The sequence below is a fragment of the Callorhinus ursinus genome, unplaced genomic scaffold (assembly GCF_003265705.2).
Source record: "Callorhinus ursinus isolate GAN/ISIS: 27379988/994484 unplaced genomic scaffold, GSC_fseal_2.0 scaffold28, whole genome shotgun sequence".
NCBI classification, from domain to species: Eukaryota; Metazoa; Chordata; class Mammalia; order Carnivora; family Otariidae; genus Callorhinus; species Callorhinus ursinus.
In genome coordinates, this window is record NW_027397090.1 from 8,753,254 (window position 1) to 8,777,905 (window position 24,652).

Here is a 24,652-nt window from a genome sequence, read left to right on the forward strand (position 1 = left end):
ATACATGTCTTTCTCTGATTGACTTATTTCACTTAGCATAGTACCCTCTAGTTCCATCCATTTTGTTGCAAATGGCAAGATTTCATTCCCTTTGATGGCTGCATAATATTCCATTGTATATACCATATCTTTATCCATTCATCTGTTGATGGACATCTTGGCTCTTTCCATAGTTTTGCTATTGTGGACATTGCTGTTATAAACATTGGGGTGCACATACCCCTTCAGTTCTCTACATTTGCACCACTGGGTATTTACCCCAAAGATACAATTGCTGGGTCGTACGGTAGCTCTATTTTCAACTTTTTGAGGAACCTCCATACTGTTTTCCAGAGTGGCGGCACCAGCTTGCATTCCCACCAACAGTGTAGGAGGGTTCCCCTTTCTCTGTGTCCTCGCCAACATCTGTCGTTTCCTGACTTGTTAATTTTAGCCAACTTAATGCCATTTTATTAATTATTTCTTGGTTATTTTTGTAGTTCTTCACTGTTCTTCTCTTGCTTTCTACTCTTGTGGCTTTTCGTTAGTGTTATACTGGATTCCTTTCCCTTTATTTTTTAGGTATCTATTAGGTTTTTGGTTTGTGATTACCATGAGATTCATAGATAACACCCTATGTATATAGCAGTCTTTTTTTAAGTTGAAGTTTGCTTAATTCCAAAACATACTAAAAGCACTACAATTTTACTCCCTCATCACCATGATGTATGTATGTATTGTCCTATTTTACATCCATATTTTAAATATATTGTGTATCCCCTGCCTAATTATTATAGATGACTTTACTGCTAACTGGCTTTATAAGCAGTTGATCTACTACCTTCACTATATGTTTGTTTTTACCAGGGAAATTTTTTCTTTCCTAATTTTCTCACTTACAGCCTTTTCTTTTTTGCTTAAAGAAGTTATTGTAACGTTTTTTGTAGGGCCAGTTTAGTGGTGAATGAACTCCTTTAGTTTTTTGTCTAGGAAACTCCTTCCATTGCAAGTGATAACTTTGCTGGGTAGAGTATTTTGGGTTGTAAGTTTTTTTGTTTTTGGTTTTTGTTTGTTTTCAGCACTTTGAGTATATCCTGCCACTTGTAGCTACAGAGTTTCTGCTGAAAAATCAGCTCATAGCCTTAGAGTGTTAGCTTATTTGTAACTACTTGCTTTTCTCTTCTTTTAAGATTCTCTATATATTAATTTTTTGACATTGTTATTATGTGTCTTGGTGTGAACTTTTTTTGGGTTTATCTTCTCTTGAGCTCTGTTCCTGGACCTGGATGACTGTTTTCTTCCCAAAGTTAGGGAAGTTTTCAGCTACTATTTTTTTTTTTTTTTTTTTAAGATTTTATTTAAGAGAGAATGAGAGAGAGCACGAGAGGGAAGAGGATCAGAGGGAGAAGCAGACTCCCTGCTGAGCACAGAGTCTGATGTGGGACTCGATCCCAGGACTCCAGGATCATGACCTGAGCAGAAGGCAGTCGCTTAACCAACTGAGCCACCCAGGCGCCTATCAGCTATTATTTCTTAAAACAAGTTTTCTTCCCCTTTCTGACTTTCCTTCCAGGACCCCTACATTATGCAGTACTGCAATAATGCAAATGTTGGTACACTCGATGTTCTCCCTAAGGTTTCTCTTAACCTATCCTCATTTTAATTTTTTTTTCCTTTTGCTGTTCAGTTTGGATGATTTCCTCACCCTGTCTTCCAGATCTCCGATCCATTCTTTTGAGCCCTTTAGTCTACTGTGGAGTCCCTCTAGCTAATTCTTGGTTGCTGTTATTCTTCCCTTCTGATTAGTTCTTCTTAATACTTTCTATCTCTAGGGCACCTGGGTGGCTCAGTTGGTTAAGCAACTGCCTTCGGCTCAGGTCATGATCCTGGAGTCCCGGGATCGAGTCCCTAAATAAAATCTTAAAAAATACTTTCTATCTCTATTGAAGTTCTCCTTGAGGTGATTCACCCTTCTCCCATGTTGAGTGAGCATCTTTAATGACCATTATTTTTAACCCTTTATTGCTTATCACCACTTCATTTCATTCTTTTTCTGAGGTTTTTGTCTTGTTCTGTCATTTGGAGCATATTCCTATCTCTGCATTTTGTCTGACTCCCTGGGTTTGTTGCTATCTATTAAGTAAATCAGCTACATCTCCTGGTCTTGAAGGCAGTGGTCTTAGGTAGAAGGCATCCTGTGGGTCCCAGAAATGCAATCCCCCAGAACCAGGTGCTCCAGGGATTATCTACTGCATGCACTCTCCTGTTGTGGCTGAGCCCTGACTGCTGTGGGTGCGGTGGTGGGTGGGGCTGGCCCCCAGCGCAGCTGGCTGAGAGGCTTGGCTGCAGCTGCTGCAGGCATGCTAGTGGATGGGGTTAGCCCCTGGTGTGGCCAGCTGCAAAACTTGGCTGCAGCTGTTGTGGGCATGCTGGTGGTGGGGCTGGCCTCTTCCTCCTTGGGGCAGGAGACAATTTGAAGGGGCACTGGTCCAAGCTGAAGCTGTTGGCTGGGCATGGTGGGGTGGGAGCGGCTTTGGGGGGCCATGGGTTGGGTGTGGCAAGTCAGCAGGGGAACACTGTAGCTGGGTGAGTGGTGCTAGCAAAGTAGATAAAGAATGTCAGAACCGTAGCTGCCAGCATGAGGCCAGCTACACTGAAGGAGGACCGGGAAAACGGCTCCTGCCTGTGCCGCCATTGCTGGTGAAAATTTCTATGCCTCCGTTTCCTATAGCCTTCTGGCTCTCCAAGGGAAGTCCTCCTGATTTCCAAAGCTAGACATGATGAGAGCTCATCTTCCTGGTGCAGGTCCCCAGGGCAGTGGGTGCCCAATGTGGGGCTTGAATCCCTCCCCCCTCAGAACCTTGCCCCCTTTTTAAGGGAGCTATGAATAAGTGCATTTTAAATGACTTGTTTCCCTTCCTGAGTTGAGATCAGCATTGATGTACAACCTATTTTTCCTAAATACTTCTGATGATGGCTAAAAACATGTTTTCTTTGGATACCAAAGTTCCTTTTTAAAAGCCTATGTTCACCTTTTATGTTTCTGTGCTGTCATAGGTAATCGGCTTTGGGTGTCCTCAAAAATAGTTTTTTTTTCTGTTGTCCCCACCCATGGAAATACCAATTGGCCTCTGAGGAATTTACCTGAGTCAACCTTTATGCATGTTTAGTTATGTTTATTTTTAATATCAGGGCTTTTCACTTGTAGTTTTTCCTCTTCAGGATTCTATGAAGGAATGTCTCAATATTTAAGTATTTTTAAGTGTCCTCCAGTTTAAGTATCTGAAATTTTATATGTATTTAAAAGGCATTTCAGAATGAGGATGCCTGAAGTTTGCTTTTGAAACTGGAATTTAATTTTCCTGCTGCTTCTCACCTGTCCCACTGCCTCCCCCATTTGAAATCTTCATGATGATCCTACAGGAACACGATTGAAAAATAAGGTCAACCTGTTTGGGGCAAGTATTCTAACTAGAAAATCATGCTCATTTAAAAGTTAGAATAAGTCTTCTCAAGATGGAGTGGCTATTGGGAGTGAAAGTGGGAGGTAGAAGGTCAAATAAACTGTAGAGTTTGGGGGCGCCTGGGTGGCTCAGTCCCTAAGCGTCTGCCTTCGGCTCAGGTCATGGTCCCAAGGGTCCTGGGATCCAGCCCCGCGTCGGGCTCCCTGCTCGGCGGGAAGCCTGCTTGTGTTCCCTCTCTTTCTGTGTGTCTCTCTCTCTGTCAAATAAAAATTAAAAACTATAGAGTTTTTATGAGGAGATGCTGTGCTGAAGAGAAATGAGGTATAAAGGTCTAAGGATTCTGTGGATTTACTCAGATGATGTAACACGTATATTAATCGTGGAAGATTGACTCTTTTGGTTGGTGGGTTTTTTTTAAGATTTTATTTATTTATTTGACAGAGACCCAGCGAGAGAGGGAACACAAGCTGGGGGAGTGGGAGAGGGAGAAGCAGGCTTCCTGCGGAGCAGGGAGCCCGATGTGGAGCCCGACGTGGGGTTCGATCCCAGGACCCCGGGATCATGACCTGAGCCGAAGGCAGTCGCCTAACCAACTGAGCCACTCAGGTGCCCCAGGTTGACTTTTCAAAACAAAAATTTGGTCCCTCATTCTTCTGGGCTCCCATAGCACACAACATTGTGAAATACAGCAATGTATTTACTCTTCACTTTTCCAGTAGGCTCTTAGTTTGTTGAGTGTGTTATTTACCTCGATATAGCATGCCTCCCTCCCATCCTCTGGGGACTCTTATACTCTGTCTCTCCCAGATACTCAGATTGGCCAAAGCAGTGTCGGGAAGACAAGAGCTATTGTTTGCTACGTTGGCTAAGTCGGACCGCGTGAGTCTGGCACTGCAAAGGGCTGATTTTCAAACCAGTCAGATATATCTGAATCCTAGTTCCAGCCCTGTACTTCCCAGTTTTGTGTATAAGTGAATTTTGTATTTTGTTCAAGCTAGTTCAAATTTGACTTCTATGACTTTGTCACCCTAAATAAAGAGGTACACTGAGGCAAACTCAAATTACCAGAAATTGAGGTGTTTTTTTTTTTTTTCCCAGGAATAGCAGAGGAATTGCAATTTGGAAATGCATGCTGTAGCAAGCTAATGTCAAGTCCACTGAGGGTTTGGGGTAGGGGGTATTTATGGGCAAGGAGTACAAAGAGGAGGAAGTCCAGCCAGAGTCTAAGCCCTAAGTTCACTGGCTTGAGGATGGGGAGAGAGTCTTGGGTGCTCACTGGTCAGGAGATAAGTCTTGGTCTTCTATAAATCAGGAATTTACAGGGAATCAGTCTCTCGGTTCTTCAGTTTCATACTTCTGAGGGTATATGTTTCAGATCATCCATTTCATATCCTCCAGTTCTATTTTAGACAGACATCCTTTTACTTTTACTTCTCTCAATCAGGGTCGTCCACAGAAAGCATTGCTCATCCACCGTGTCACTTAAGCATTATTTTCCTTTTCTGTTCTTTTCCCTCCATCAAAAACATCGTTAGATGGAGTGTGTATCCCATGGCGCTGAGGACAACCATCTCGGGTGTCTTGTCCCATGTAGGAGGGAAATGGCAAGTGGCTATCATTGCTCTTATTTGAACAACAAAAGGAATAAGAAATGAAGAATCTCAGCCATGCTCTTCTGGGCTGGCTAGCTCAATTTCCATGGTCAATTGATAAGCATAAAGACAATATTCTCAATACAGCTCACCAGGGCGACTACTATGATTATAATAAGATTATAAGGAGGATAATCCCCCACAATCTGGAGTGTAGTTTGGGACCATGGTCCCCAAGATCCAAACCAGTCAGAATCAATTGAAAGAGAAACCTTCGTTGAAGGAGTCACTTAAAGACAACTGGCTGGTTCAGTGATCTTGTGTAGCTGAGCCTTGGCTTTTCCAGAAGAGTCCATCTAAGTGAATCAAGTGGTGTTGGCCATAGCACAGACACCTCCTGGCTCTGTTAAGAGATAATCAAAAACTATCCTATTATCAAGAACAGCTTTGGGTGGCTCCCGGAAGTGGGGTTGCTGCAGGATAGTAATGATGACACCGAGGATGTTTCCCTGTTTGAGGCAGAAGAGGAGACAACTAACAGACCAAAAAAATCCAAGATCAGACACCCAGTGGCATCATTTTTCCATTTATTCTTTCGAGTCAGTGCAATTATAGTCTATCTTCTCTGTGAATTGTTCAGCTTTATTGCCTGTATGGTGACAATTATGTTGTTGTCATGTGACTTTTGGGCAGTCAAGAATGTCACAGGTAGACTCATGGTTGGTCTTCGTTGGTGGAATCACCTAGACGAAGATGGAAAAAGCCACTGGGTGTTTGAGTCCAGGAAGGTATCCGCTCAAGAGAGTAAAACTGTTTCTGAGGCTGAATCAAGGATCTTTTGGTTAGGACTTACTGCCTGTCCAGTGCTGTGGGTGATATTTACCTTTAGCGAGCTCTTCTGCAGAGTGAAGTGGTTGTGGTTATCATGGGTGTGGTGCTACAAGGTGTCAACCCATATGGTTACATCAGGTACAAAGTGGGCAGCAGGAAGAATTTAACCAACATGGCTACATCTTAACTCCGAAAGCAGTTTTTAAAACAAAACACCGGCGATAAGCAGACTTCCTGAAGACAGAGCAAGCTCATGTGTCCTGTTGCACTGGGGAACAGCTGAAGAGATTCTTGACTCTGAGGCTTTTGGAACTCAGTACATGTTGCAAAGAGGAGTGTTGGGTTTGTTTTTCCAGTTTAAAATTTACTTAAAAAAATGGAAAGTTTAGTTTTCATATCAAGTTTTTATTCTCTTTCTAGCATTTTGGGGCTTAAAAGTATGGTGTGGCCAGGACCATTGTCAAAATTGGTTCCTGGCTTATACAAGTATGCATATAGTCCTGTAATGTCCGTATATCCCAAATTACTGAAAGTGCGTCCATGTACGTACGTAATGGAGACCTTTGCATTTGGATCTGTAGAATATAGGAGGATGTTCTCGGTCTGTCTCAGAAATCTAGGTGTGTACATATTATTTCTGTAGATTACTGTCAGAAGAAAGTTTTGCTTCCACGGGAAGAGTGAGCACTTTGGCTCACGTATAAGTTAGAGATAATTGTTAATTTTACAACTTAAGGTATACTTTGTGACAAAACGTCTTAGTCACTCATAGGTAAAAAACAAATTTGGGCTAGTGGTTAACTAGTTTTGTAAATTTTATTTTTATTTGTAATAACTCATGTCCTTAAGGCCCACTTAATATAAATGGAATTTTCACAGTTTATGGTTAGGGGATTCCTTAGAGATTGCTGCTGTTCTATTTATTTTTTTGGAAGGGAAAGCCAGATTTTACTTTAGAACTTCTTGGAAGCTCTTCAATGGGCCTTGGCCTAATGAAACCTTTTATCACTCAAAGAGTATTATTCTTATGTCATAGTGAGAATAATCATTTAAATACTTGGCATAATAAATGCCTAAAAGACATTTTATTATATGAACCTATTTCTTGCTATAATGGGGATGTTTTAAATCATGCCTTTGTATTAATGGTATTTCTTAATATGTCACAGTCTACAAGCGGTTGTAGGAGTCTATAAATTCTGTTGTAGGTTCTATCAACTTTGTTGGTGTCTTTTAACCAGCAGATTATTTTGTGGAATGTATTTATACATTGTTAAAAAATTTAAAAAGATGTTTAATTGAATAAGTGTCTTTATTGGAGTGATAGCTTTTGAAGGTGCATAACTTTATATTTGTATAAAACTGTACTGTTTACAAAGCAAAAAAAAACAAAAAACAAAAAACTTTGGCCAGAGTCTAGGAATTTTTGTTGGACAGCTATTTTTTGAGAAGCAGGTTCTGCAGTATCTTCAAGAGTCAAGGAGAGGTTCGAGAGGTTCCTAATGCTCGCATCATCTGTATGTACTCCTAGCCAAAGGAATAGGGATCTGCCAAGGGAAGTGAATTTTGAATCATGAATGCTTCCTGGTAATTCATTTGAGTCCGTGGCTCAGGACTGGAAATGTGGCAGCTATGGAGGCCAATAAAATTTAAAGGTCTATAGACCAAAAAGTGGTTTTATTTCTGTTACCCTTGTCTTGTCCCTTTCTTAGTACAGAGCCCAGAAGCAAGTTTTTTGAGATGTGAGGTTGTTAACTAGGGGCAGGGAAATGGACACCTAGTGTCAGGGTGTCAGGGAGTCTGAAGTGATCAAGAGGGGGCTGAGTTTGTTCCAGAGAAACTGAGGCATTGGAAATCAGGGGGAAGTTTCTGATAGAACCACAGGATCACCAGCATTGTGGCAGATCTAACAGTCATTTGGAGGTTGGATTACCCCCATTTGCAATGGCCTGAGATTAGTGAACAATGGCATTATCTTTCCAGTCCAGAGCAAGACGAAAGATGAACAAAAGAATCCTAAAGATCTTCATGGTATAAAAATTAGGAAAATACTGTCAAAGAGGGAAGAAGGAATGCAAAGAAATGTCCTTGATCCAATGAGTTGGAAGGAATTTGTCTACTTTGATGTTGGCTACTCCTCTTTGACTAGTCAATTTGATTTTGAGGTCTCCAGCTTTTGCACAGGACTTGATGTCAGGTGGAGCCATCTTTTGTGAAGTAATCACCGAACATGTGACACTTTGTGACTTACCGGTAGGGTCAGTGGTCAAGGGCACTTAGTAAAGTCCTTCCCATGAATCTCACTTTTGCAAAACCATAAAAGTACAGGAGTATCTGTGAATGACCAAAACAGCCTAAAAATGCCCATGGTTACAAATCTGAAGAGAGTTTGTTATAATGGAATTGACAAGGAAATTTTGTTGTTTCTGTGACACATCACTGAGTGAGAGGAAAAATCATTTTCCCTCTACATTTCCTTCTAGGTTTTTGTCTGAGACTGCCCTATCGTAAGAGACAGATTGGCAGAAGAGAAACAAGTTTAGTAACAACTTGTATGCCACCTGTATAAATAGGAGATACTTGGGGAAACTGAGTGGCTCCCTGAAATGGCCCAACCCACCACCTTAAATAGCATCTCCAGCTAAAGACCCAAAAAAAAAAAAAAAAAAAGTTGTTGGGGAGGGCCAACAGTTAGAGAGGTTACCATGAAGGGCATGGAAAATAAGGGTAGGTTGTTATGCAGTTTTAAGTCTTTCCCTTCTCCACTGATAAGAGTTTCCAGAGATTTAAAGACTTCCTTTTCTGGTACAAAGGGGAACACCCTCTTACAACTGGAGATTTTACCTATAAATGTATGTGTTTCTTAGAAAAGGGTAGTTTCGACTCAGTTTTCAGAGATTTTTCTATGTCTATTTCTTAAAAATTAGCCTAAAATAATATTTTGCCAAAGACTTACTTTCTGCTCCCCTTCCAACATTTTTTTTTTTTTTAAAGATTTTTATTTGACAGAGACACAGCGAGAGAGGGAACACAAGCGGGGGGAGCGGGAGAGGGAGAAGCAGGCCTCCTGCTGAGCAAGGAGCCCGATGCGGGGCTTGATCCTATGACCCTTGGATCATGACCTGAGCTGAAGGCAGACGCTTAACAACTGAGCCACCCAGGCACCCCTCCCCTTCCAACATTTTAAGATAACTGGAATTATGACTGATAAAATTATACCAGAACATACCAGATTTCTAGAAATTTCATAAATTTCTAGAAGACTTGAATTAACATGCATCTATACAAATATAAGGGAAGAAGGCTTAGCCTCACTTCTTAATTGAGAACACTACCCATGTAACCTAACATGTCAAATAAACCTAATTAGTCTAACATTTTACCAAATGAGAGACAAATCCTTGGAGATTTTTTTAGTGACCCTGTGGGAAATCTCAAAGTTACTTTGAGGTTTAAAAAAAAAAAAAAAAAAGATTTAGAATTTGATTTGGGGAAGTTGTCAAAATGTCGAAGAGTTTGAACATTTGACTGAATAGGATCACAGACTATTACAAAATAATTAATTATTTAACCAAAGTAAAGGAGAAGATCTTAAGGGCAAACATGGAAGCTTACCTAGGTTGTGAACAAAACTTAGCTCTTTGAATATTGAGGATGAGTGGGTTTTCTGAAGTGAACAAAGACCGGGTAAGGACAACCTAAAAGCACATTTACTTATTTTTTAAGACCCCAAATCTTTGCTGTCCAGGCAATTAACCGGAAAGGTAAAGAAAAACCCTTCACAATCTCTTACCAGGAGCAGACCAATAGCCCAAGAAAAGTTTTCTTTTCAGTGGATGAAAGAAAATTTAAGGTTGAGTTTTACGTAAGTACACTATTCATAGTAAACCTTATTTAAAAAAAAAAAAAAAAAAACTTGTAACTAATTCATTCGATTTGAGCCAGCTTGAACATGCAAAAGGTATGATTCTCTCTCCCCACCCATTTCCCTCTTTCTTCCCAATTTTCTAAATCCATTCACCCAACTTTCTAAATCCATTCATTTTGCCCTTTATTTGCCTTTTTCCCATTCTGAAATAACCAAATTTACTTTGGGACAAAATTGCTTGCTTTCCCTTGAACAGAAATGCACCTCCATCCCTCACACTTTTTTTGCTTAAAAACACATTCTACTTCCCTGGCATACAGAGATGTTTCCCTTATTTCTACTAGTTTTAATCTATATATATATTTGAATTCTTAACCCTTAAAAACCCTAATTTCTAGTAAGGATTAGGTAAACAGTTGTGAACTGTGTGTTACTGGCAAATTTATAAAAACATTTCCTAATTCCTAGAAGTATACACTTCTAGAAATGTATGGCATGTTTCCCAACATGGGCACAAGTATCTTTAGTTCCTCTGTAAGTCGGAAGCCCAAAGGAGACCAACCCATGTTCAACGGTTGTTTGCAGTAAACATTCGATGAATACCCATCATTTAACTTCTCCCAGTACGACTTTAAGTTTTTAAGTAACCAACAAGTTTGGAAACCATTTTTAAAAGCACCTACCATAAAGCACAATTGTTGAAAAGTACATTACAGCAACTTCTTTCAAGACCGATCTCTAAAGGCAAGGGAAACAAAAGCAAAAATGAACTTTTGGGACTTCAAGATAAAAAGCTTCTGCACAGCAAAGGGGCAAAGGAAACAGTCAACAAAACTAAGAGGCAACCCACAGAATGGGAGAAGATATTTGCAAATGACATTACAGATAAGGAGCTGGTATCCAAGATCTATAAAGAACTTCTCAAACTCAACACCCAAAAAACAAGTAAGTCGGAAAATGGGCAGAAGCCATAAACAGACACTTCTCTGAAGAAGACATACAAATGGCTAACAGACACATGAAAAAATGTTCATCATCATTAGCTGTCAGGGAAATTCAAATCAAAACCACAGTGAGATACCACCTTACACCAGTTAGAATGGCAAAAATTGACAGGGCAAGAGACAGCAAATGTAGGAGAGGTTGTGGAGAAAGGGGAGCCCTCTTACACTGTTGGTGGCAATGCAAGCTGGTTACAGCCACTTCGGAAAACAGTGTGGAGGTTCCTCAAAAATTTAAAAACAGAGCTACCCTATGACCCAGCAATTGCACTCCCGGGTATTTACCCCAAAGACACAGATGTAGTGAAAAGAAGGGCCATATGCACCCCAGTGTTCATAGCAGCGATGTCCGCAATAGCCAAACTGTGGAAGGAGCCGAGATGAATGGATAAAGAAGATGCGGTATATGTATATACAATGGAATAGTACTCAGCCATCAGAAAGGATGAATACCCAACTTTTACATCAACATGAATGGGACTGGAGGGGATTATGCTAAGTGAAGTTAAGTCAAGCAGAGAAAGACAGTTATCATATGGTTTCACTCATATGGGGAACATAAGGAACAGCTCAGAGGACCACAGGGGAAGGGAGGGAAAACTGAACAGGAAGAAATCAGAGAGGGAGACAAAGCATGAGAGACTCCGGACTCTGGGAACCAAAGTGAGGGTTACACAAGGGAGGGGTATGAGGGGAATGGGGTAACCAGGTGATGGGTATTAAGGAGGGCAAGTGTTGTGATGAGCACTGGGTGTTACACGCAACTAATGAATCGTTGGAACACTCCATCAAAAACTAATGATGTACTCCTATATGTTGGCTAACTGAACATAATAGAAAAGTTCATTTATAAACTTTTATTTGCATCTACTTTATTCACTTTTTCTTAGTAAATAAGCTTAGATTACTCATGAAAATTCCATGAGCCATTAAAACAGCTAACCATCATCCTAAATTCTCTCTTGCTGAAAAATTCTGTTACAGGGATAACATGAGCTTATTTGACCTTCAGTAAAACTAGATAGAACAAAAGTTTAATATTTGATGCTGACAGCTCTAAAGACAGGTTTGTTTTAATTAAACCCATAAACTAGCTTTTATTTACTAAAGATTTATCTAAGATCATGTGAACTTGAAAAACATTTGGGTTCATTTTTGTACTTCTGAGTTTTAGGAATACTTAATTTGAAAAGTGCTTATTTTTCCTGAAGCCAATTAAATAGAGCTCTTTTCCAAATTAATTTTAGCCATACCATCCAGAGGTAGAAAAATGTCATACATTTATCTCATACATACACACATACATAAGTGTTCATAAAAACACAGGCAGACACAACAGAAATCTTATAGCTTTTGTTGTAAAATTTTAGCCATGAGTCGGGTACAATACAAAAGTCACTAGTTTTTCAAAGAACAGTTGAGTCCAAATTATGTTCCTGGAAGTTGGAATAAGTTTAAATGCTGAGAAGGCAAAAGTTTTTTTTACTATTTGCGGACAAGACACTTGATAAAATTCATCTAAGTCTTCCAAATAGGCTTTCCCCTACCCCGCCAGGTTTTCTTCTGATAAGAATAAACTCCCTGAAGTTTGCACTTCAAAGAGATGGGCCTAGTTACGAGTTCTTAGGGGCAACCAGAGAGAATATTGACATCTCAGAGGCCCATGGAAAGGATGCAAGTTCTTCCAAGAAGGACACTGGTTTCCTAAGACCAGATCTTTTATAATATCTGCAGGCCTTTTGAGATGAATAGGGGAGGGTTTGGGGATTGGTGGTTTAAAAAAAAAAAAAAAAAGATTTAAATTGCTTCTAGAGCTGCATTCTTGTTCTTACAAAGATTCAATTTTGTATGACAAGGAACATTGCTTTAAATTCCTTAAGGAATTGGGTTGGAACTTGAATGATAACACAGGCTGACCCACCCATCCTACTACATTATCTTCAGTTTGCTTCTTTAGATCAAGGGGAAGATCTCCAACTAAGATGGAAATCAAAAGATTCCTGTGTTCTAGATTTCAAGCTGTTTGTCTTTGGAGTGTGGTTTGTTTTTTGTTTTTTCTAACTTTGGGTACATAGTTGCATTTTAGGTTAGGGGAGATGGTCTTAAAAAAAAAAAAAAAAAAAAAAAAGTGTTTCTATGAGGCCCTGAATATCTGCTTTCAATTTTGCTTTCAGTATCTGCTTTCAATTTCAACTTCTGACCGTAGAGCTACTTAAAAATCTTTTCAAATATATTGTCAGAGTTTAACCAGGACAAAGAGTTCAACAACCTCTTGGATGCAAACCTTGAAGATGCAAAGGATACTACACTCCCAAGACCCAGAGCAACTTCCAAAGATAGACAAAGGAAAAAAGACTGGGACAATTCTCCGAAGGCTGGAAGTTGTCAGTAGGACCCTACCTAAACATGGAGGGCTTACGTCCGTCTGGCAGTATTTTGGCACCCCCCAACCTGATGACTGCCAGGCTGAGTTCTCAGTACCCACAATGGGGCAAACAAGATGGCAACAGATCTCCCTGAGAGAGAAAGGATAAAACCAAACAAACAAACAAAAAAACAATGGGTCTGGATTTGGAAAGGGACAACATGAAAATTTATTTTTTTTCCAACGGGGCACTATGGACCGATTCAAGAAAGCTGAGTCTGATGAGAATTCTCACCTTTCACCAACATCTCTGGTTTTCTTAGGATCCCATCTACAGGCTTTGGAATGAGTGGGGTTCAAAGTACAACATGCAGCTCCAGTATCTACCAAAATTTGGCAAGATTTTACATTAATTTTTCCCCCTTGGCTGTTTAAGGGAACGACTGGTAGCAGTCATAGGAGAACACCTCAGAGTCCCACCAGCCCTAGCAGAGGCCCTTCAGGGCCCTCCTTTGCGGGTAGATGGGGGGGTGTCCTTTCAGTCCACTAACTTGGCAGATTTCTGTTTATGATCCTACAGTCTGTTCGGTATGGAAGGAGGATTCAGAGGATTAGTGGGCTGAGAAAGGCGGATAGGAGAAAGCAGTGGGAGTCACTTGAGTCTTCACGTCTTTGTTTTAGGTTCCTCTTACAACTTTTCATTAGCCTTTTGCAATGAATCTTCCAATGAAGATTTCATAATGAAATCTTGAAGGCTTCTAGGAGCTTCTGCATGCCAATTAAAGTTGGTATCCCATTCTGTTTTTTGGGGGGGATCCCTTTCAAGTGCACTTCATAAAGGAAGGATCTTGTCTAATTGGGATGTTTCTCGTAGTGGCCATTGTAATTCTAGATTGTCTTAGTAAGATTGGTCCATTTAGTAAAAAATGTGTGTAAGGAGAGACCATAATGCCTAACATAAACCCAGCTGGGGTTCCTGAAGGGGGGGGGGTCACCCTTAGACCATTTCGATGACTGGGATCTCATTTCTGGACTTTACCCCAAAAGCAAAGAAAAATCCTAGATAGCCTGAGAGCTGGGACATAGGTTTTGTTTAACAGCGTGCCTTTCGAGGGATACTTGTTTCTCCTGGATGACCGACTCTGCCACTTTGTCTGATTCTTGACCAGGTATCCCTCAATGCACGGAATTTCCTTTGGGTGGCAAGCGACCAATAGTGAAACTTGTCTATGCCCATCTTACCCATATGTGGGATTCTTGTACTTCAGAGACTATTGCCTGTCACATGAAAGTGGCAAGTGTTTTTGCAGGATTGAGGTGCTCAGCCTGTGCCTATCCATTTTGGTTTCAGTTTTGCTCTGAGGAAAATCCATAGGTTTAAATCCAAACCAAGTGCACCCCAATTCACGGTCCCTGTCCTTTTAGGAGTTGTCTCCTTCAGATGCCTCTTTTTGACCCCTATGAAAGGTCAACTCGAAGTCAACGGAGGAGAACTTGAATTACCAAAAAATTAAGTTTGTTTGTGACTAACAGAATTACAGTTTGGGGAAATGCATGCTGTAGCAGGCTCCAGTGTTTGGGGTGGCTGTGTTTATAGACAAGGAGTACATAGAGGGGAAGTCTAGGCAGGGTCCAAGCAATAAGCTCATTGGCTGGAGGATGAGGGAGAGGTTCTTGATGGATGTTCATTGGTCTGAAGATAAGTCTTGGTTTTCAGTAAGTGAGGCATTTACAGGAAATAGTCTCTCGGTTCTTCAGTTCTTAGCGTGTATGTGTGAGATTTCCATTTCCTATTCACCAGTTCCATTTTTAAATGGAGATCTTTTCATGACATTTAACCAAGAATTCTTCCATGAAGCTGGTCAAACTTTCTATCACAAAGTTGAGGAAAAAATATTTGTAAACCACCAAAACAATCAGTAAAAAGATTCTTTCTAATCTCTAATTTCACATTTTTTTAAAGACGGTGATATAGGCATACCTCTGACATTACAGGTTCATCTCCAGACCCCCACAATAAAGTGAATATTACAATAACAGGAGGCAAATGAATTTGGTCTCCCAGAACATATTAAAAGTTAAGTTGATGCTGTTTCCTATTACATATCTAATAACATTATGTCTTTAAAAAAAGATGTACATACCTTAATCTTAAAATACTTTAAAAAATTTTTTGAGAAAGAGAGAGCACAAGCAGGGGAGGGGTAGAGGGAGAGGGAGAAGCAGGCTCCTCACTGAGCAGGGAGCCCGACACCTGGCTTAATCCCAGGACCCTGAGATCATGACCTGAGTCGAAGGCAGCTGCTTAACTGAGCCACCCGGTGCCCCAAAATACTTTTGCTAAAAAAAAAAAAAAAAAAAAAAAAACTCACCATCATCTGAACTTTCAGTGAGTCCTAATCTCTTTTTTGATGGCTGCTGACAGATCAGGGTTGTGATTTCTGAAGGCTGGCGTGGCTGTGGCGATTCCTTGAAGTAAGACAACCGTGAATTTTGCCAAATCAATGGACTCTCTATTTCATGAAAGATTTCTCTTTAACATGAGATGGTGTTTATTGGCCTTTTACCCACAGGAGAACTTCCTTCAAAATTGGAGTCAATCCTTTCATATGCTGTCCCTGCCTTTTCAACTAAGTTTATGTAATCTTCTAAATTCTTTGTTGTCAGGTCAACAGTCTTCACAGCATCTTCTCCAAGAGTAGATTCCATCTCAAGAGACCACTTTCCTTGCTCATCCATAAGAAGTAACCCCTCATCCATTAAAACTTTATCATGAGATGGCAGCAATTCAGTCCCATCTTCAAGCTCCACTTCTAAGTCTAGTTCTCTTGCTGTTTCTACCACATCTGCAGTTACTTCCTCCCCTGAAGTCTTGAACCCCTCAAAGTCCTCCATGAAGGTTGGAATGGACTTCTTCCAAACTCTTGCTCATGTTGATATTTTGACCTCTTCCAATGAATCATGAATGTTCTTAATGCCACCTAGAATAGCAAATCCTTTCCAGAAGGTTTCAATTTACTTTGCCCTGATCCATCAGAGGAACCACTACCTAGGGCAGCTATAGCCTTATGAAATGTATTTCTTAAATCATAAGACTTGGAAGTGAAAATGACTCCTTGTTCCATGGGCTGCAGAAAGGAAGTTGGGTTAGCAGACATGAAAACAACATTAATCTCTTTGTACATCTCTCTCAGATGTCTTGGGTGACTAGGTACATTGTCCATGAGCAGTAATATTTTTTAAAAAATTTTCTGAGCAGTAGATCTTTATAATGGGCTTAAAATATTCAGTAAACCATGTTATTAATGGATATACTGTCATCTAGGTTTTGGTCCATTAACAGAGCACAGGTGGAATAGAATTAGCATCATTATGAAGGGCCCTAACATTTTTGGAGTGGTAAATGAGCATGCTTAACCAACTAAGCCACCCAGGTGCCTCATGGAGATGGCTTCTTATACCTCATGAGCCAACCCCTGTTAGCTTCAAACTTTTTTTCTGTAGCTTCCTCCCCTCTCTCAGTCTTCATAGAGTTGAAGGGCATTAGGGCCTTGCCCTGGATTAGGCTTGGGCTGAAGGGAATGTTGTGGCTGGTTTGGTCTTCTATCCAGACCACTAGAACTTTCTTCATATCAGCAATAAGGCTGTTTGGCTTTCTTATCATTCATGTGTTCACTGGAGTAGCACTTTTAATCTCCTTGAAGAGCTTTTCCTTTGCATTCACAACTTGGCTGTTAGCCCAAAAGCTTGGCCTCTTGTGTCCATCTCGGGCTTCGACAAGCCCCCCTCTCTAAGCTTAATCATTGCTAGCTTTTAAGTGAGAGATGTAGGACTCTTCCTTTCACTGGAACACTTAGAGATCATTGAAGGGTTATTAATTGGTCTAATTACAATATCATTGCCTCTCAGGAAACAGAGGTGCTGGAGGACAGGGAGAGACCAGGAACGGCCAGCTGTAGAGCAGTCAATTAAGTTCTCCATCTTACACATAATTATCAGTTATCAAGTTCTCCATCTTACATGAGCATGGTTCATGGCACCCCACAACAATTACAATAGTGACATTAAATGTCGCTGATCACAGATCACCATAACAAAATACACTAATAATGAAAAAGTTTGAAATATTCCAAGAATTATACCAAAATGATATACAGAGACACAAAATGAGCAAATACTGTTGGGAAAAATGGTGCCAAGCCTTCTTGCTTGTCACAAACTCTCAACTGATAAAAACAAAAACAAAAAACAGTCTGTGAAGTACAATAAAGCAATGTGCAATACAATGAGGTATGCCTGCATTTAGTTGATCTGCTAGAAGTCAAACAGCATTGCAATGTTTCATTGGCCAATTGTCCTTTTGGGACTATTTTTCCAGAATGAGAGGGGGTAGAAAACTTAAGGGGGTCCTTATAATGAACCAGGGACTCCCCGACCCCAGAATTTCTTGTCCCTCTCAATCTGAAATATTTGAGTTGTCTTAAGTTGTGTACACTCTTGTACTTAAGCAATACTTCCATTGTTTAAAATTTTTAATCTCTAATTCCTAGTAAATTGCCCGAGAGCAAACTGGTAAAAACAATGTTGGCTACAATTAATTTGAAAATAGATAACATCTGTTTACCCCAGGAACTGTTACAAATTTTCTAAATTTTTTTTTTTAAAGCGGCCACTTTTTTTTCTCTAAGTTATTTAAATACTTTTTCCAGACAGAGATGCCCCTTGGCCTGTTTGTCAACACTTTCTACATTTTCAATTGAATATTTCTCTTACATTTAGGCAGCTTTCATAGTTTAGGGTGTTTTTGTTGTGTGTTTTTGTTTTTTGTTTTCCAAAAAGAAAAGCCTGAAACTTCTAATGGGATGATCCATTTTTATGATCTATTCCTGAAAAGAGCAAAGAACTTTCTATACACAGCAGAGTGGGAAAGCAGGCTGTGCGAGAACTCGGCAAGGTCACTTCTCGTTAATCTTTGAGGCAGAAAAGGTCAGAAACAAACTCAATGTCCATCATAGGGTCTCAGTTCACTAAATTAACTAAATTAATAACAAACCTAGAACAGGGACTAACATTTGCTCTTAAAAAGAATGAGGTAGAATCTCTGTGCGACCAAGGATGCTTCTCAAGATAAATTCTGTGAACAGCATTCATTAATTGATTCATTCAACAACTATGGAGTGAGTGCCTTCTAAAGTCCAGGAACTATCTGAGCACTGGGGACGCAGAACTTAAGGCAGACAAGGCCTCTGATTCACCTGCCTACTTTAATAAACCGTATTTCTATTTGTGAGGCCTTTTTTTTTTTTTTAAGTTAATTTATTTTGGAATCTCTACACCCAACATGGGGCTCAAACTCACAACCCTGAGATCAAGAGTCACTCATTCTTCTGACAGAGCTGGCCAGGCACCCCTCTGTGAGGATTTTTTAAACAAGTGTGTGTGTGTGTGTGTGTGTGTGTGTGTGTGTGTGTGTGTGTGTGTGTGTTTGCTTTGCACGTTTCTGGTATATACCTAATAAAATTGCCCCTGGGAAGGGGGTGGGGGGTCTGAGGTAAGAGCGAGACTTCTTTGTCTGTCTTCTGTGTATCCACACACATGTATTACCTTTTCTATTTAAAATATATTACTTATAAAATGAACATTCTGATAATTACAGGCAATATAATCTTCACTCTAAATATATAAGCATTGTATGTTAAGGTCAAGGAGTCCTTGCTGGCTGAAAAGTTGCAAAACCATGACTGGAAATACTCCTTGTGCAACAAACCCATCCTTCGTCTGACACATGACTGATCAGTAATGCTTGTTAAATTGAATAAAGAGTATGCTATAGGAATGTAAGCAAGAGGCAACCCCAAATGGGAAAGTATAAACACAAGAGAAACAGGACGCTGTATAATAATATTAAATAAACACCAATACAGAATGGGCTGGTGAGAATTCTTGGTTTAGACCAAGAAAACAAAATAATAAATCGGGACAGGTACTAAGCTCGGGAAATTCAGAAGTCAGGGTTAGAACAGTGGTGAGGTGGGTCAAGCCATGTCTGCGCACCATATATAACGAGGTGGCCAACTCAGGAGGCCCCTCAAGAGAGGAAAGAGGCCAAGCTTCCTTCAATGCCAAGGACAGGAACTCTGCAGCAGCAGGATGGACCCTCCACCCCAAATTTGGTCCAGATGTCAAAACTAATGATCCCGCACACGTACATCCAGAGGTATGAAGAGGCTTATTACTTCCATAATCAGTCTTTTTGGGGGTGATCAGGGCAGGCCTCCCAGGTGGATCCAGAATGGATTGGGAGGACTCAGGTGGACAGGGGGTCAGGCCAGGGTGAGGGCTCCTGTTGGTGGGCAGTGCGTTGTGAGGCTTGAACCTCACAAGGAGGGAACTGCCATCAAAGGAGGGAGCCTCATGCTCTCGCTCAGCCCACTCACATGTGGGACACAAGAGGAGGAGGCTTATAGGCCTCAGAAGTCAAACATGATCAAGGGAGTCACGCTGTTGCCAAAGGCCTGATGGATGCAGAACCCTTTTCCATTCTTGCATTTCCGTGTGAAGAAGACAGAATTGGAGAGAGAATTCTAAAACCCACTGCCCTAAGTCTGAAGACAGGTAAGTCTCCAGACTACTGCTCTGGAGAGAAAGAGACACCCAGCAGATACAAGTAAAGTGTGAACCAGGCATGCAAAAGAGGACAGAATGAATTATAAATGCCAAGCAACCTCAAGGGGCACCTACGGAGTCCATGGATTTGCAGGCAGTGTCGCTCAGTGTCAGAGAGCAACGGCAGAATTGGAAGTTGAAGACAAAGACAGGAACTCATGGGAGAGGTTTTACATAAGAAAGGCAAAAATAAATAAAATACCAGCGTTAAAAATAGCAGTGTCAAATTTTTTCTTCACATCGATTTTGCTTGGCAAAATAGTTTGGGTGATAGGACCAATATAATATCAAAGTTAGAAGATAAATCTAGAAAAGAACAAGAAGGGAAATAGGGTGTCTCCAAAAGAAAGTTATGGAGGTCTGATAGGGAACAGAACAAGAAAGAGGGATTAGGTTGCCGGGGCTCAGGCTCTGAAACAAGGTAGCGGAGGCCCAGAACTCAGTCCTGAGGCTTACTCTGTGTGTAACTCTGGGTAACTACGTGACTTCTGTGAGCCTAAGTCCCCTCCTCTGCAAGCTGGGGTAAGACCAGGAATGACCCAGTGAGCCTAACGATTACATGAGATAGTACATACAACCTACTGAACACAGGGCTAGAAGTTCAACTAATGTTGGTATTTATTTATTAATACAAGAAGATTGTGAGACCATTTGGCCAAAAACAAAACCAGGGAGGAGTGGGGGGGGGGCAGCTGTGTTTTGGAGCTTACATCATCTCATTTAATCCCCACAACAACCCTATGAAGCACTTTAATGATGCAGGATGGTCCTGTACCTAATGATTTTTTTTGCTACTCATGAACGGATATGTTTTAAGTGGGGAAACAACGGGCCTAGAAAGAATAGAAATGCAGAAGTCTGCAAACATGTAGGCGTCAGAAGCATGGAAGCAGAATGGGAAAATACATTTGAGGATAAAAAGTAAAAAAAAAAAAAAAAAAGAAAAAGAAAAATAATGGCCATATGTATATTGTGTTGAAAAAAAACATGCAGTGTTTGTGGAAAATTTCTTGGCTAAGCGATGGGGAAAAGTGTATGTAAATGTGTAAATGGTTAAGATAGTTATAATTAAAATCTCTGAGCAAGAGATAGGAAATTGGGCAAAATAAAAAGTACTTCACCAATAAGATAGTATAGAAATGGGGTATTCTTGAAAAGGTTTTTGATAATGTTCTAACCAAGGCAGTTTTTATGGCCAAAATCTTTTAACTATTGTTTGAAGGAGAGGGAGGTGCACAGTGAATGGGAAAATGCCCCAAATCCCCAAAACTCCTCGTGAAAGTCACTTCATTGCCACTCTCTCGTTTTGTTGATTTCTTTTTCGTTTTGCCTTCACAGTCATTTCAAAGGACTGTCCTGAGACAGTCTCAAAGGACCGCATTGTTCTTTGGGTGCACGTACAAAACACAGGTGGAGAAACCAATCTCAACGCCACTTTTCCAGCGGTTGATAATATTCCGTGCATTTCACCTGTAGCTAGAGTTTTCCCACTTGAAATTTCTCCACACTGAGTTTCTGAAGAGCCACAAGGTTTGGTACCGAGGAGCAGAGAGGACATGTGAAGGGAATCTCTCAAAATGAAAACAGCAGTTGTGTATTATAATTTCAAAATAATGTAAAGAACCGTTGGATGGCGAAATCAAGAGAGCAAGGCTTTGGGTCCCTGTCCTGTTATTTTGGTTTTGTTTTGTTTTTGAAGATTTTATTTTATTGATTTGACAGAGACACAGCGAGAGAGGGAACACAAGCAGGGGGAGCGGGAGCGGGAGAAGCAGGCTTCCCGCCGAGCAGGGAGCCCGATGCGGGGCTCGATCCCAGGACCCCAGGATCATGACCTGAGCCAAAGGCAGACGCCTGACGACTGAGCCACCCAGGCGCCACCATGTCCTCTGTTTCATCTGCCTTTTGTGATGTGCACTGACCCATAACTCTGTCTTCTGCCTGTGATCCACTGCTATGCTTGCCTTCTACCAAGATCCAACAGGTGCAGAGCTCACGGGAGGACCCAGCCTCTCTACAAAGACTTTTCTTCCATTTGGAAGCTATAGCTGAAGCAGGAGGACAGATAAAGAATAGAATCTCTCCACCCGGGCTCTGTGGGTTCTGAAGAGTTTCTGCTAAGCTTTGTAAACTGAATCCAAGGTTATGCAGAATGAATTTATATTTGCACCTTAGAATAAAAAAGACAAGAAGTCACAGGCCTCAGGCACACCATGGTGATCAAATCATTAAGCTGGGCATTCTACTTCCCTGGGTTATATACTCAGGAATGGTTTGTAGGACTGAACATTGGCTATACCTACATAACAAGTTTGGGTTATAATCAGCTGAGAAACTGTTCTCCCTCTAATGACAAATGGGTCATTTTGAATATTAAAGGAGAGGATATTTTCTAGAGGGTTTTTGGGTATGGGATTTTGCTTATTCTATATCAAAACAGTCTTATGGGGACTCCTAAGAACTAGTATTGAGGAAAGTCAAGACAAACAACCAACAATAATAAGCAAACCTTTGCAAGAAACAGTCTTCATGCTCTGATTTGTTCTGGAACGAGAGTCCCTTTATTATGAAAGTCTTCCTTTTCCCCCATCTGTTCACAGGGATCATTAGATTGATAAAATTTTAACAACTTTGGTGAGTTATAATTGACATACAAGAAACGGTGCCTATTTAAAGTGCAGAATGTAAATTTTAACAGGTGTACACCTGTAAAAGCCGTTCTCATCAAGATTGTGCACATTTCGTCAGACCCAAAAGTTGCCCATGACCCTTTACAAGCTTCTCCCATTCCTTTCCACCCCCTTCTACCATCTCCAGGCAACCACTGATCTATTTTGTCACTATAAATTAAATTGCATTTCCTAGAATTTATATGAGTAGAATAATACAGTGTTCTATTTTGGGGGGAGGGGTGTCCGGCTTCTGTTGCTGAGTATAATTTGGAGATATATCCATGTAGAATTCCATTGCATGAATATACTATATCTTCCTTACCCATTTCTCTATTGATGGACATTTGGGTGGTTGCTAGTTTGAGGCTTAGGAGAACTTTTAAAAACCTTGATAGAAAAATCTTTGCATGGACGAATGCTTACAATCCTCTTGACTAAATACTTAGCAGATGATACAGCTCTTCAACTCCTATATGTGTATTTAACTTTTTAAGAAACTGGCCAACTGTTTATCCAAGTGGTGGTTCCATTCTATATTCCTATGAGCCTTGTAGGAGCGTTCCTTCTCCTCCAAGTGGTTGTCACACTTCTCATTCAGTATCTTTTTAATTTTAGGTGTTTTACTGAGTGTGTAGTGGTATGGCATTATGGTTTTAATTGGCATTTCCCTAATTAGCGATATTGAGTACTTCTTAATGTGCTAGTATCTTCAGTGAATTTACTGCTGAAACTTTTGGCTTTTAAGAAATTGGTTGGTTTTCTAATTACTGAGTTTTGAGAGTACTTTATATATTCTGAATACAAGTCATTTGATCAGACATATGCTATGAAATGATTTTCTGCCAGTGTGTGGTTTGTATTTTTTTTTTTTTACTTGTATCCTTCCTATGTGCTGAAGTTTTTTTATTCTGATGAACTCAACTTGAACAATTTGTTATTTTATGAATTGTGCTTTTGGAGTCATAAGAAATCTTTGCCTAACCCAAGGTCACAAAAGTTTTCCCGTTTCCTTATGGGAGTTTTAAGTTTTACATTTAGGCCTATGGTCCATTTTAAGTTAATTTTTTTATATGTTGGAAAATGTGGATCAAAGTTTTCTTTACTTTTTTTTTTTTAACGTGTGGCTCTCTAGTTCTTCCAGATGAAAAGGCTATCATTTCTCCACTAAATTCCCACTGAAAATTAGTTGCTGAAAAAAATGTTTCTGGACCCTTTAATTCCATTAATCTATTCCTTTAATCTATTATGTATGCTAATAGCATACTGACTTGATTGCTTTCCCTTTATAATAATTCTTGAAATGTTAGAGCTTAAATTTTGTTTTCTTCTTCACACTTGTTCTGATTATTCTCAGTCTTTTGAATTTTCATCTGAATTTTAGTATCAGTTTGTTACAATCTCTATAAAAATACCTGCCAGGATTTTGGTAGAGTTTGTGTTGAAGCCAGAGATCAGTTCAGGAGAACTAAAAACAAGACTGAGTTTCCTACTTAGGGATAAGATGTGTCTCCATTTCTTTAAGTCCTCTTTAATTTCTCTCACCATTGTTCATAGTTTTGTGTGTAAGCCTTTCATATCTTTTGTTAGACTTATTCCCTGAGTTTTCATGTTTTTTGGTATTGTAAACAATACTATTTGGTATTTTTAATTTTTGAATCTTCATTGCTAATACAGAGAAACAATTCTTGTATATTGACCTAGTATCCTGAAAACTTACTGAACTCATTTATTGGCTCTCAGGGTTTTTATAGATCTCACGAGATTTTCTACATAAGGGATCATGTAACTTTTGAAAAACCGTTTTTTTCCTTTTTCAGTATGGATGCTTTTTATTTAGTCTCTCTTGCCTTATCACATTGGCTAGAATCTTTGGTATTGAGAGCGGGCATCCATGCCTTGTTCCTGGTCTTAGGGGAAAATCATTTAGTTGCACACCATTAAGTATGATGCTAGTTAGAGGATTTTAAGTAAATGCCCTCTATCAAGTTGAGGAATTTTTCCTTCTGTTCTCTATTACCAGAGAGTTTTTGTCAAGAATGGATATTAGATTTTCTCCTATGATTGTCTGCATTTATGGAGATGGTCACAATTTATATATTTATAGATGCATTTTTTAATTTGTTGATATAAGTTACACTGATGGATTTTTATATTCAGATGAATTAGCCATGTGCCACTGGCCTACACTGATGGATTTTCAAATGTCAAAACAAT

General features: G+C 40.0%; 1 pseudogene; it reads left to right on the forward strand.

Annotated features, from left to right (window-relative positions):
• Positions 1-5,680: 5,680 nt before the first annotated feature.
• On the forward strand, positions 5,681-6,501 carry LOC112838760 (Golgi apparatus membrane protein TVP23 homolog B pseudogene; annotated as a pseudogene).
• The last annotated feature ends 18,151 nt before the right edge of the window (positions 6,502-24,652 follow it).